The sequence below is a fragment of the Capra hircus genome, chromosome 1 (assembly GCF_001704415.2).
Source record: "Capra hircus breed San Clemente chromosome 1, ASM170441v1, whole genome shotgun sequence".
Taxonomy (NCBI): Eukaryota; Metazoa; Chordata; class Mammalia; order Artiodactyla; family Bovidae; genus Capra; species Capra hircus.
Genome location: NC_030808.1, coordinates 132,907,109 through 132,918,826, shown reverse-complemented (window position 1 = coordinate 132,918,826; position 11,718 = coordinate 132,907,109). Strand labels below are relative to the sequence as shown.

The following is an 11,718-nucleotide window of genomic DNA, read 5'->3' as shown; positions in this document are numbered from 1 at the left end:
CCCACCCCTAGGTGCTCCTTATTCATGCTATTCACTCTCCTGATTGACTTATTTATTAAATTATTTACATGTTTGTGTATTTATCGATTTATCTTTTTAATGAAGAATTTCACTTTTTCAAGTTTTCTATTATGTGCTCTTAGCACACGACTGTGGGCAAGCGGCCTGTGAATTCCTGTGTCATTTACAAGGAAGGCAATTTTGGGAGGAACTTCCCGAGCTGACTCCTCCCAACTATTGATGAGATTTATGTTTTAAGCCAGACCATTTTACATGGTGCTAAATTTCAGGAGTTGTTATAAGGGCGTATGTCTCTGGATAATTCATAAGTTGTATACTGGTTTTATACGACTTTCTGTATTTGTGTTATATTTAACAATAGCTGTTAATAATAAGTATCTCTTTCAAAATTCACACAACTTGTTCACTATTTCATAACGACATACGGCACAGATGCTGGCCCCTGGCGGGATCGGAGTGGACCAGGAGTGGTGAGGACTACCTGTCTGCCACCTCTGGCCTCAAATGGTACCATCCAGCCGGCTATACGAGAGCAAAACTACTAATGACAATGACAACAACGATAAGGTTATAATACCAGTCACTGTACTAATATATACGAGAGTGCAATTCGCATCCGCCAAATCGTAGTAAGCACTAGGAATCGCATTCCCGCAAGGCCGCCAGAAGCGGGACTGCAGGGACTGCGGACGCCGTGGCTCTCCTAGCGCCCCTGACCGCCCCTTGTCACTCTCGGGCCGGCAGGGTGGGCGGGGCCCACTGGGAGGGGCGGAGCCTGGCGGGAGGGGCGGGGCGCCGAGCCCACAGCAGAAGGTGGGGCCGAGGGGTAGGAGGGGGTGGACTGGCGGCTGGGCGGGGCGCGCTCGGGCCTCAGCTCCTCACGCGCCGCACTCGCAGTCTCATATCCCGCGCCGCCGGGAGGCCTGGCGGCTAGTGCTGTCCGTGATCCGAGGCAGGAACTGGAGGAGGAACCGCGGGCGCTGAGGTAGGCGTGTGGCCGCTCGCCGCGCGGCCCGGCGCTCTCGCGCCCCGGGTCCGGCCCGCGGGTTGTGGCGAGGCCGGGGGGCGGTGCGCGGAGGCCCGGGCGGGCGGGGCCGGGTCCTGGGGGCGGGGACCGGACTGGCCCGAGGGGCCAGCTGGGCTGGCCCGGCCGCGGAAGTCGGGGTTCGAGGCGGTACGGGCGCCGCCTCATGCCCAGCTTGGTCCCGGGCCTTGTCAGCCCGGGAGGTGTGAAAACGGCCTGCCCCGGGGCGCCCACGGACGAGCGGGCGGGGGACGGCCTGGTCCCTCCCACTTTCGGGGCTCCGGGGCCAGTTCACCCGCACAGCCCTCGGGAACTTGTTAATAGGAAAGCTTGGCAGAGAAACAAATGCCAACGTTTTGGAAGAACTGAGAGTCACGTCGTTAGGCGCTGAGGCTTTATTTTCCTTCCCCGCCCCCTGCCCAACCTCGGCCCGACTTGGCCAAAGAAGGATGTGTCACCAGCTCGGGGCCTCGGGCGGGATCCCGGGCCGGGCTGGGAGCGGGCGTACCTGTAACAAAGGTAAACAGGGGCCAGGCAGACCTCGGCCCTGCTCTGTGGCTGCCACTGGGCCGCCCCGGTGGGTCTTACTCCGCGCCGACCCCGGCCGCCGCCTCGGAGGGGCTTTCTCCTGGGGGACCTCTCGATGGAAACCAGCTGGCCGACGTTGGAGTTGATGTTGCATCTGCACTCTGCTATGCTCACATCATTCCCAATCCTCTGACTCTGGTAAAGCTTAAGGAAACTGTATCCAGTTTTAGTGGTCAGCAAATGTAAGGGAGAATAAATTGCTGTCTGTAAATTATAAGGTATTTTCTTATTAGGAAATGATCTGGAAACACGAAATAAAAGTTTTTTAACATATAAGCAAGAAAAAGAGTGATTTGTATGCCTTCCAAAATCTGAGGAAGTGTTCCTCCTCAAATCATTTATGTACAAAACTTCGCCCAAACCTTCCGTGCCAGGCGTTTTTCTTTGTTCTTGGTTAGTCTCAGGCCTCAGTTTCTGGAGAGAACACCCACTCCGAGACCCTGAGAATGGCCATACTAGCGCAGAGCGTGTCCTTCCAGCTCAGTAGGCAGCAGGCTTGTGTTACAGTAGAACACTGTTTTCTTTCTTTCTTTCTATTATAAATTATCTGAACTTAATTTCTTCCAGGAGTATCTATAACTTTTAGTGAAAGCCTTTTAAAAAAAATCTACAGATTACTCCTAATTTATATGTACAATTTATTTACATTTATTGCATTCTATCCTCTCTGGCACAAGAACTTAATAGCATGAGATGCTTGTGGAGAAACTTGGATCTTGGGAGCTCAGAAACTGAGTACAGAGGAAAGAAAGTTTAAAAAAAAATGGAGAAGCCCTTTTTTAAAAAAAAATTGGAGAAATATTTACCAGAACCAACCTGGCTATTGAGTTCAAAAATAGCTTTATTACAAGTAATCTGAACATTAAGGAGTTAAAGATTTTTTTGTATTCATATTTGCAAATTTTAAAATGCAGCTGACATTTTGAAGAGTGAAAGGCCTATCTGACTTTATTTTAGTCTGAATTAATTTGGCCTTAATATTTTTAGCTGAAACCACTACCCTAAGAGAATGAAAGTTTTGTTTCAGCAAGAATGGAATAAAGAAGATGAGTAATATCAGGATATGGGGTACTTGGTGGGGGCGGGTACCTTTTCAAACCATAACTTTGCCTTTAAACACTTCACATTACCTTTGGCAGACAATTTACTCTGGTATGGTCCCTGTCACCCTTCAACACGCAACTTAAAGCTTTACTTCCTCTCTGAAGCTTTTCTTGACACCCTAACCCCACCCCACCACCCCCTGCAAAAAAACACCACCACCTGGAATAGAACTGACCACCGTTTTGGTTATGACCTTCCTCTAAATTAGAGATGTGGTTGACATTTTGGACCAGATAATTCTTTTTGTGGAGGCTATCCTGTGCATTATAGGTTGTTTAGCAGCATTCCTGACCTCTAGTTAATAGTTACCAGGAGTCCCCCTCCACACACATACAATTGTGACAGTCACACATCCCACACAGTTGTAACACTCAAAAATGTTTCCAGACACTCCCAGATGTCCCCTGGGAAAGTCAAAATCACCCCCACTTGAGAATCACTGTTCTAAATGGACTGCTGTCTTAACACTAGGGACAAATGCATTGTCATCATTTGCCTCTGTGTCAGTTTGCTCTGCTAGGTTTGAAGGTAAGAGCAGTCATTCATTTGTTCAGCAAACATGTGAGGGAGGGCCTGCTTTGCCAGGCAGACATGAATTTAGGTCTGGAAATACAGCAGTAAAAGCTGCAGATGTTGTCTCTGCACTCTTGGACCATGCAGTCTAAAGAGAGTGATAGACATGTATAATTATACAGTTCCCCATTACAGTTGTGATAGGTTCAAGAAGAAGTACAGGCACTGTGAGTACCTAAAAAAGGGGTACTGACCTAGTTTGGAAACTAGGGAACGTTTCCTTGGGAAATAACCTTTAAGGTGAGGTAGACTCAAGAAAAAATAGAAGTTACAAGGCGAAGCTTAGGGGGACAGCCTGCGGAATGTCTGCAGCGGGGTCCTACTCCCTCCCCCAGCGGCCAGTTTTCCCATACCTTCCAAAGGGGTCATCACTGTTAGTAGTTTTATGTATCATTCTAGACATTTTCTAGAATTGTCATTCTAGAAATGTCATTAACATTCAAGCAAACACATACTCTTTCTGTTTACACAAACAGCATACTGGTATACGCTGTTCTGTTTCTTGTTTTGTTCTCTTAACGATGTCCTAGAAATCTTTCCATTCTAGTATGTAGTGTTCTTATTCTTTTGAATGACTGTCTAGTATTCCATTGTATAGATACACCACAGATTATTTAACCATTCTTCTATTGAGGGACATTTAAATTGTTTCCAGTAATTTACTATAAGAAATAGTATAATGCATATGCTAGTTCATATGTGTGTGAATATATTTGTAGGATAAATTCCTAGAAGTGCAATTGTTGGGTCAAGTATGTATACACACAAACATTTGTAAATATTTGTGGTTGTAAAAGATTATTCTTATCAAGTTGGAAAGAATGAGTGAATGTTGGGAGAAAAATGATTCTAAGATTACAGTGTGCTATAGGGTGAATTGCATCTAAAATTGCTTTTTGAAGCCCTACTCCCTAATGTGACTATATTTGAAGGTAGTATTTAGGAGATAATTAAGGTTAAATGAGGTCATAAGGGTGGGGCCCTAATCCAGTAAAATTGGTGGCCTTACAAGAAGAGGAGGAAGGGAAGGCCATGTGAGCACACAGTGAGAATGTAGCCATTTACATGCCAGGCAGAGTCCTTACCAGAAACCAGCCTTGCCAAACATTGATATGGGAGGTCTATCCTCCAGAACTATAAGAAGACAAATTTCTGTTGTTTAAGCTATCCAGTCTGTGGCATTTTATTGTGGCAACTTGAGCTGGCTAATACTGTCAACTTTTAGGATCCACTGGGGATTGGTTCTGGGACCCTCTTGGATACCAAAATCCATGGGTGCTCAAGTCCCTTATATAACATGGTGTAGTACAGTCAGGCCTCCATATCTGCAGGTTTGCATCCATAGATACAGAGGAAAACTACACTATGGAAAGGTAGACAAAAACTGGTAGCTGGGACCAAGCTGATAACAGAGGGAAAGAAGGGACGTGGATAGATGCAAGGGATATATGCAGGAGGTGTAATTGATAGGATTTGATGAGTGGTATGGTACAAGCAGTGAGAAAGAGAAATACATGCATAGGATGAAGCCCAGGTTTCTTGCTTGCCCAGCCAGGTGAATGGTGCTGGTACCTGCACTAGAGAACATTGGAAGAACAAATGGTTGAGGTAGTTTAAATTAGGTTCACTTTGGGACTGGTGAGAAGTAGAGATGTCATATGAGCATTTGCTAATTCAAATCCAGAGCCCAGAAGAGTGGGATGAACAGAGGATACACATACTTAGGTGTAAATTGAAGGACATAGAGGGAATTAACCGGCAGAGAGGTTGTACACCCTCAGCCCACAGCTGAATCTGCTTTACAGATTTGTGTTGTTTTTCACATACAGTGGTGGTGGTGGTTGTTTAATTTTGAGTTAGTTGCCAGTAATTTAAAATGTGAAAATTTCCCATGAAAATCTAGATTTGGGGCTTTTCTTTAAAAGTATGAAGATGTAGCACTACTGAACTGGCTTTCCCATGTGGGAACAATTGAGCACAGGTGATCCCAGCTGCTCTCCAGTCCACCAAAGAGCCTACCACTGCCTAAGACTTTTTCCTGGCCTGCTTTGTTTATTCTCTGACCCTAAAGGCATTTGAGTGTGGACTCCCTGCTGTAGGGAGAGAGTATGGAATAGTGATTCTCATTTTCGTGGCACATGAAAACAATGAATGGTTAAAAAATACTGTTGCTGGAGCCTACCTCAGAAATTTCTTTTTCTGTTTGTTGTTGTTTAGTTGCTAGGTTCTGTCCAACTCTCCAACCCTCCAGACTGTAGCCCACCAGGCTCCTCTATCCTTGGGATTTTCCAGGCAAAGCATACTGGAATGGGTTGCCATTTTCTTCTCCAGGGGATCTTCCCGACTCAGGGGTCATACCTGAGTCTCCTGTGTGGCAGGCAGATTCTTTACATCTGGGCCTCTAGGGAGGCCCCTATTTCTGTTTATTTTATCTGAATTGCAACCTTGGATTTTTAAAGTCCTCAGGTGTTTCCACTGAGCAGTGGAAGTTGAGAACCATCAGAGACTGAGAGGAGGGCTCAGCCCTAGCATTTCAAAGTTGGGTCCAGGAGGGTAGCCCCAGGAAAGTGATGAGAAGTGGCAAGAGAGGTACAGTGGATGGTAACCTGCTTGCCGTTAAGGTGTGCAAACTTAACCCAATACACTTGAAGTTGTTTCTAGTTAGATGAAAGTGTTCTAAACAGCAGGTATACTTGCTGTTTGTTTTATATGTCTGCATATATTCTGTTCATTACTGCATAAAGTTATACATACAAAAAACAGGCTTTACTTAGTAGGCCATTTAAAGAATTTTCAAGAGTAATTTAAACTGTATTTGATTTTTGTCTTAGAAACTCACTTTCAAATTTAATTCCAGTTTAAAATGGGTCATGAAAGGCAAGGAAAGAGTATTTTAAAAAGAGGAGTCCTCAAGTAAAGATGTAGACCAAAAATGATATATTGAATTTAGCAAGATGGAGTCTTTGACCTCAGTAACAACTGCTTTAGATTGAAAAAAGCAGAAACCAGATTGAAGTGAATAGAAAGTAAGGAAATGGAAATTGTGAATGTTGGAAAAATCTTTTGAGAAGTTTACCCAACAGAGGAGTTATGAGGGAGAAGGAGGTGTCTTATATGTCTCTGTGGGAGGCGCTTAGCCTGTGTTGTTACCCAAATGCTTCTCCTGACTTTTCAAGGAGGTATCTCAGAGGTGCCTGATTACCCCTCTACCCCATTTCAAGGGGTCTTGTTTGCATTTATTTTGGAGACTTTGTGTTTTTCCCTGAAGAGGTATTTTTCCAGGACTCTTGAGACTCAGATGTTGGTGATTATGCCCTTAGTCTGTCTCTTATCTGGAAAGCCATCGATCCTAAAGGCCAGCAACACTCCAGTGACCCTGACGTCATCTTTTCAGTGAATTGATGAACAAAGACCAGATTGTCAGCATGTTGAAAATGTAACACTCAGCTTGGTCAGGGAATATGTATCTATGTGTCATTCCTAGGAGTAGTCTTTGCAGCTATTATTTTTTCCTAATTAACTTTATTTTGCAGTTTGGTTTTCCAGTTGCACGCATGTAACATTTCTGATACTTTGAAATCTTTATCACTGATAGTGATTAAAAGGTATGGATATAAGTTGGAGGATTAGGCCCTCATTAAGCTCAGAATAAGAGAACAGCAAACAAACTTTGGTTTCCAGAAGGCTGTTTGAATGCTGTTGCCTGAAGAGTTGAGGTTAGAGTGACTCTCTGGAGTGGGTTGTCATGCAAATGTTCACTACCAATCTGTCTTTTATCCATTTCTGCCTCATTGGCAATGGTAATCTGACACAGGAAGGTTTAAAGGTCAGTTTTACACATCATATTTCTAGGAGTTGTGACCTACGAGCAGGATAGAAATCACAGGGTTTGGAAAATGCCAAGGATTGTTAGTGAAAAATGGGGTTTATTAGTTGAAGGCATAAACCCCATTAGCTGTACTCTTTTTGCAAACAGTATCATCTCATAAGGGATTGTCCTTCACAGCTGTCATTGGTTCATCAGTTATGTGAATAATGGTTAACTTCTAAATGAAGGATGACTTTGTGATATGAATAGCAGACCTTGGTGTAAGAAGGTTTACATTGGGAAGTCTATGATAAGAAAATATTTTGCTTAGAAACTTTTCTGTGCTTAGTCAATTGTAGGAATTCTGTTATCACAAATATAATTAGGTACTAGGAGGAGAGTGAAAAAGTTGGCTTAAAGCTCAACATTCAGAAAACGAAGATCATGGCATCTGGTCCCATCACTTCATGGGAAATGGATGGGGAAACAGTGTCAGACTTTATTTTTTTGGGCTCTAAAATCACCACAGGTGGTGACTGCAGCCATGAAATTAAAAGACGCTTACTCCTTGGAAGAAAAGTTATGACCCACCTAGATAGTATTGAAAGGCAGAGACGTTACTTTGCCATTTAGTCAAGGCTATGGTTTTTCCAGTAGTCATGTATGGATGTGAGAGTTGGACTGTGAAGAAAGCTGAGCGTCAAAGAATTGATGCTTTTGAACTGTGGTGTTGGAGAAGACTCTTGAGAGTCCCTTGGACTGCAAGGAGATCCAACCAGTCCATTCTGAAGGAGATCAGCCCTGGGTATTCTTTGGAAGGAATGATGCTAAAGCTGAAACTCCAGTACTTTGGACACCTCATGCGAAGAGTTGACTCATTGGAAAAGACTCTGATGCTGGGAGGGATTGGGGGCAGGAGGAAAAGGGGACAACAGAGGATGAGATGGCTGGATGGCATCACCGACTCAATGGACGTGAGTTTGAGTGAACTCCAGGAGTTGGTGATGGACAGGGAGGCCTGGTGTGCTGCGATTCATGGGGTCGCAAAGAGTCGGACACAACTGAGCGACTGAACTGAACTGACTGATACCTGTTGGCTCCCCAGGTGGCACAAGTGGTAAAGACTCTGCCTGCCAGTGCAGGAGACACAAGAAACATGGATTCAGTCCCTGGGTCGGAAAGATACCCTGGAGAAAGAAATGGGAACTCACGCCAGTATTTCTTGCCTGGAAAATTCCATGGACAGAGGAGCCTGGTGGGCTTCAATCCATGAGGTTGCAAAGAGTCAGACATGACTGAGCACGTACACACACATACACACACACAATGCATGCACGTGCATACACACACACACACACACTATACCTGATGGTGCTAGATGGAGGGAAAAGTTCACTGCCAAAGTTGTCCAGAGCACCTTTGGTTTGTAAAGGAGACAGTGGTGGCATGGTAAGAGAATTGAGTCAGTTCTTGGGTGCATGGCCTTACTCTATCAAGTGTGAGCTGTGTGATTTATTGTTTTTATTGAGTTAAAATTCATGTAACATAAAATTAACCATTTTAATCATTTTAAAGTGTACAATTCAATGAATCGCAATACATTTACAGTGTTGAACAACCATCACCATTATCTAATTCCAGAACATTTTTATCATCCCAGAGGGAAACCCTGTACCCATTAAGCAGTCACTCCCCATCCCTTTCTCCCCCTATTTCCTGGTGACCACCAGTTTGCTTTCTTTCTCTATGAAGTTGTTTATTCTGGACATTTCATATAAATGAAATCACAGAATATGTGACTTCCTGTGTCTGGCTTCTTTGATTTAGTATGACGTTTATAAGGTTCATCCATGATGTAGCATGTGTTCCTTTCTTTGAATAATATCCATTCCTTTCTTTGAATAATAATTCCGTTGAAGGGATATACCACATTTTGTTTATCCGTTTATCAGTTGATGGGCATTTCCATTGTTTATACCTTCTGGCTACTGGAAATGGTGCTACCAAGAACATTTGTGTACAAATTTTTGCCTGAATATCTGTTTCAGTGCTTTTGTGTATATACCTGGAGTGGAATTGCTGGACCATATGGTAATTCTATATTTATCTTTTTGAGTAACCACCATACTGTTTTCCACAGCAACTGCACCATTTTACATTTCCACTATCAGTGTTTGAAAGTTCCAGTTTCTCCATGTCCTCGTCAACACTTGTTATTTTCTGGGTTTGTTTTGGTTTTGGTTATAGCCATCCTAGTGGGTGTGAAGTGATATCTCACTGTGATTTTGATTTGCATTACCTTAATGCTGTGCATCTTTTAATGTGTTTTTTGGCCATTTTATTGGAGAGATGTCTTTTCAAGTTCTTAGCCTGTTTTTTAATTGGGTTGTCTGCCCTTTTGTTGTTGTGTAGTTTAGAGTTCTTTATATATTCTGGTTACCAGACCCTTGTCGGATATATGATCCTTCAGCAACTACCAAGAGTCTTCCATTCTATTAATAGTGCCTAGTGAGTCATGACGTAACTAGAGGACTAGGACTCAGCCAGTCACAGGACCCCAGGTGCAAAAGATATTTGGATAGGTTGTACCCATACAGAATTGAAAGTATTTTTTTCTTGTTGAGCATGTACTTGTCAAATTCTGTTATTGTTCCTCTCAAATTTAAGGATAGCTGTTCTAGGTATGTGAGCTATAGTTTTCAATATGAAAGAGTTTTCAGGCATTGAAGGAGAATGAAAGCAGTTCTTTTTATTGGACCAATAATTTTACATTTCATTGTACCAACTTTAAACTTCTAAAACTAAGACTATTTCCTGAATCAGTGGTTAGTGATTTCATTCACTTTAGTCAACAAATATTTATTGAGTTATCACTATGTCCCTGGCTGTTTACCAACTACTAGAGATACAGTGCCTTGTGATACAAACCCAAACTCTCTCTTGACCCTCCTCTTGATCCCTCTCCACATCTGTTCCTCTCTGTTGTCTCACTTACTGGGAGACAGTTAGGTTCCTTTCCACCAGTCTCTCTTGAGCCCTCCTCTCTCTTGAGTCAGGACTTTACCTTCAACATTGCTGACTCCAGTGAGTAAGTTTTCAGTCTTTTTCCTGCTTGACCTTTCAACAGCATTTTACATAGTTGTTTATTCCTTTCTTTGAAATACTTTCATCATTTAGTTTCCAAAATACTACATTCTCTGGATTTCTTCCTACCTTACTGATGATTCTTTCTCAGTCTTTTTGCTCATTCCTCATCATCTTCCTGACCTCTGAGAGTTGGAGTGCTGCTTATTCCTGAAACTTCCAGTGTTCCTTATCAACCCTATTTCCTTTTCATTTTACCCAGTCTCGTGATGTTAAATAGATACCAAAGACTACCATTTTTTTCCTCCAAGTTACACCTCTCCTCTGAACCTCACATCTGTTATCTAAGTACCTACTTGACCTCTCCATTTGGCTGTCTGACAGGTATCTCAAAACTGAACTCCTGATCTTCCCCTATAAAACCCACTCTTCCCACAGCCTGTCCTATCTCAGTAAATAGCAGCTCCCTTCTTCCAGAAGCCCAGGCCAAAAATATTGGCATCATCTCTTGACTCACTTCTCTTTCACCCCACATTCAGTCCATCAGCCAACTCTCTTGGCTCTGCCAAGAGAATGCATCTAGAATTGGCAACATCCCAATATCTCCACTGCTTCTACCTTGTCCAGACCACCATTGTATCTCATCTGGATTATTGCCATAGCCTTTTTTCCCCTCTTTCTACCCTTGCTCTCCTGGTAGCTAGAGGGAACCCATTAAAAGTAAGTTCTCGGACTTGGTTTCCATGTGGCCTGAGGTGGAGGCGTTCCACTTGAGGACCCTTATGGTGTCTGAGGTCGACTGAATGTTTACATATTAATAAAGGCTAATGTTTTTTGTGTACTTACTACTTGCCAGGCACTGTTCCAGGTGCTTCCCTGGATGAAAGTATGAGACCTGTGCATCAACCCTACCAAGTAGATTCTTTACTGCTGAGCCACCTATTGGAAGACAGAAGAACACAGGCAGGAGATCAAACCCTGAGCCTTTGGAGTGGGAGCACTGGCTCCAATACCCTAGATTACAAGAGAACTAACCCTATGGAGTATCAAATAGTGATAACTCACACAAAGGAAACCACTTGAATACAAGACCCAGCATCACCTAACCACCAGTGACACCCTGTGCAGGACGCCTCATCTAAACAACAAACAAAACAAAAATACAAACCAAATCAGCAGCAGACAGGATTAGCACCTCACTCAGCCTTGCCCATCAGAGGAAAAACAAACAAACAAAAACTCAGCACAAATCTCACCCTATAGGAAGCTTACACAAACCACTGGACCAACCTTAGGAGAGCAAAAACCAAAAGGAAAAGAATTCGGCCTTGAAGCCTGAGAAAAGGAGACCTCAAACACAATAAGTTAAAAAAAATAATGAAAAGGCAGAGAAATATTAACAGAAATGAAGGAACAAACTAGAAACACAGAAGCCCAAATAAATGAAGAGTAAATAGGCAAACCACCTGAAAAAGAATTCAGAATAATGATGGTAAAGGTGGTCAAAAACCTTGAA

The 11,718-nt window shown here is 43.2% G+C and overlaps 1 protein-coding gene across 2 annotated transcripts in view; it reads left to right on the top strand.

Annotated features, from left to right (window-relative positions):
• Positions 861-11,718, top strand: part of PPP2R3A (protein phosphatase 2 regulatory subunit B''alpha) — a 242,842-nt gene continuing 231,984 nt past the window's right edge. For both annotated transcript variants that reach the window (XM_018050892.1, XM_018050870.1), the window contains exon 1: positions 861-1,006. The gene's annotated coding sequence lies outside the window, so the exon portion shown is untranslated. The remainder of the gene's footprint in view (positions 1,007-11,718) is intronic.